At 66.8% G+C, this 2,500-nt stretch overlaps 1 non-coding gene across 1 annotated transcript; it reads right to left on the bottom strand.

Annotated features, from left to right (window-relative positions):
- Nucleotides 1–272: 272 nt before the first annotated feature.
- LOC144489920 (5.8S ribosomal RNA) lies at nt 273–426 on the bottom strand. Its single transcript, XR_013497104.1, has one exon. It is a non-coding gene; the product is annotated as a 5.8S ribosomal RNA (ribosomal RNA).
- Nucleotides 427–2,500: the final 2,074 nt, after the last annotated feature.

A 2,500-nucleotide genomic window follows, 5' to 3' on the forward strand; every position in this document is an offset into this window, starting at 1 on the left:
GGCACACACGGTCCCGGCAGCGAGGCAGTCACGTTCTCTCTCTCTGGCAACCCGATGACAGCCGTGCCGGCGACCCCGAGGTGGCTGGGCCAGTGCGGGAGCGGGCAGTGCCGACGAGCCCGGAGGCGGACGCCGGCACCCAAGAGGTCAAGCTCTCCGACGCGGATTACTCTGGGTCTGCACTTAGGGGGACAGAGAGGACGGCACCTCTGCGACACCCCAGCCGCGCTCTTCGGCGCACGGATGCGCGCGAAGTGCGATTGATTGTCAAGCGACCCTCAGACAGACGTAGCCCCGGGAGGAACCCGGGGCCGCAAAGTGCGTTCAAAGTGTCGATGATCAATGTGTCCTGCAATTCACATTAATTCTCGCAGCTAGCTGCGTTCTTCATCGACGCACGAGCCGAGTGATCCACCGCTAAAAGTTGTATCGGGTTTCGGATCGGTTGCCCGATCCTGGGACGCGCAAAACGCTCCCCCGCCGACGTGACGGTGGAGCCCCAGCCTGGCGCGTACCACGGCGTGAGCCCGGAGGCGCACGCACTCGAGCGACAATCAAGCGAAAAAAAGGAGGAATCAGGGCGCTCGCAGGCGTTGAGTGCCGGCGTGGGTGAGGGGCCGGGGCCCGCCACGCGCCGTCACGCCCCGCAACAGCCAGAGGCAGAGTTCTCTGGTGTCACCGTCTGGCGGTAGGCTCGAGAGTCGAGGCGAGGCCGCAGCGGACTGAGTCGGGTGCAAGCCGCGGAGGACAGGCCGACGCTACGGGCGCAAGCCGACCCCGCACGCCCCAACCTCGGCGGGCTGGGGAAGGGGGCGCGGCGGAACGCTCGCAAGCGCGGCTGCCCCCGCGGACAGGCACATTCTCTCGAACGCGGTGGACGCTCGCTCAAGTCAGCACGAGACCAGACCGGACCGACAGGCGGACAACGAATCTTTAAACCTCGCACCCACCCTCCGCACACGGGTGCCGGAGGAATGGTGAGCATGAACAGGTACCCCTCACCGGGCTTTGAAGAGAGTGACTAGAATGCGACCAAAGCTTCACCGCGGCGGGAGACAAAAAGGCCCCTGACTGCACCAGAACGTCTCCCTGCGGAGTCACACAGTGGCCGTTCACCGTGGTCCCGTCGACAAGCCGCCAGGACAAGCACCCAAGCCCGCAGCAGCTCTCTTCGTTTCAACTGCGGATGTAATGCTGCAAGGCGGTGGCAAGGTCACGTCGCAGCCCGCAAGCCGTCGCCAAGGCGAGAGGAAGACGGTCCCCACAGCGGGCACACACAGACGGACGTGGAGCACGGGGCGGCGGCCCACAGGTGCGCACACGCGCCGTGCCGAGGATCGGTGCGGACGCCGGTGACATCGCACCCGGCAGAGCGGCTAGGCAGAAGTCGCTGCGGAGGAGGAGCACCGTCGGCGGAACGGTCTGCTGGCGGGCGAGGGACCAAACGAGCAGCTAGAACGGGCGGAGTGGACCGGACTGCAGAAGCGGAGTGAGTGCGTGGCTGACGCCACCGTCTCCCTCCGAGCGTCTGCTCGCGCCGGCCAAACCGCCGAACCGCTGAACGAAAGGACCGCATCGTCCCACGCAGGCAGGCCGGCCGTGTTGCCGTGCGTGCCCCCACCTCTCGGACGGACTGCAAAGACACCCTACGAAGCCAACGGCGAAGCCCTTCCAACGGCGCAGGCGTAGCGTGTGCGGCACCCGCATGGACTTGCCGGCGTGCAACCGAGCGTGTGCGTGCTCGTCGGTGGCGGCGCCCGCGCGCCGGCCCAACCGAGTGGGACCGAGATCGACGTCGCCCGGCTTCGGCGGAACGTGCGTACGGGTGACCAGGCCCGTTCGACGGGTACGGCGAAATTGTCGGTGTGACCTCCCACCCGCGTGGGAGGCGCCAGCGTCAGTACGGGCCACGGCCCCGGGGCCAACCCCCGTGAGGCTCTCCTGCCTGGCCCAACCGGCGCAGCCTTCGAGTTCAAGGAGTGACGGGCCGCCCTCCCCGGAGAGGTGGCGGGCCCCCGGCCGACAAAGATCCTTCACAACGTGTTCACCAACAGAAACCTTGTTACGATTTTTATTCTGTGTTACGGGTTTCGGTTCGGGCCCCCGGAGAGGTTGTCCGATACCTGGCCCCGGGGCCGGCCCCCGTGAGGCTCTCCTGCCTGGCCCAACCGGCGCCAGCCTTCGCGTTCAAGGAGTGACGGGCCGCCCTCCCCGGAGAGGTGGCGGGCCCCCGGCCGACAAAGATCCTTCACAACGTGTTCACCAACAGAAACCTTGTTACGACTTTTATACCGTGTCGGGTTTCGGCTCGGGCCCCCGGAGAGGTTGTCCGATCCTGGGACGCGCTAAACGCTCCCCCGCCGACGTGACGGTGGAGCCCCAGCCTGGCGCGTACCACGGCGTGAGCCCCGGAGGCACACGCACTCGAGCGACAATCAAGCGAAAAACCTTTCTCGGAGGAAACAGGGCGCTCGCAGGCGTTGAGTGCCGGCGTGGGTGA

This window comes from Mustelus asterias, unplaced genomic scaffold (genome assembly GCF_964213995.1).
Source record: "Mustelus asterias unplaced genomic scaffold, sMusAst1.hap1.1 HAP1_SCAFFOLD_2670, whole genome shotgun sequence".
Lineage (NCBI taxonomy): Eukaryota > Metazoa > Chordata > Chondrichthyes > Carcharhiniformes > Triakidae > Mustelus > Mustelus asterias.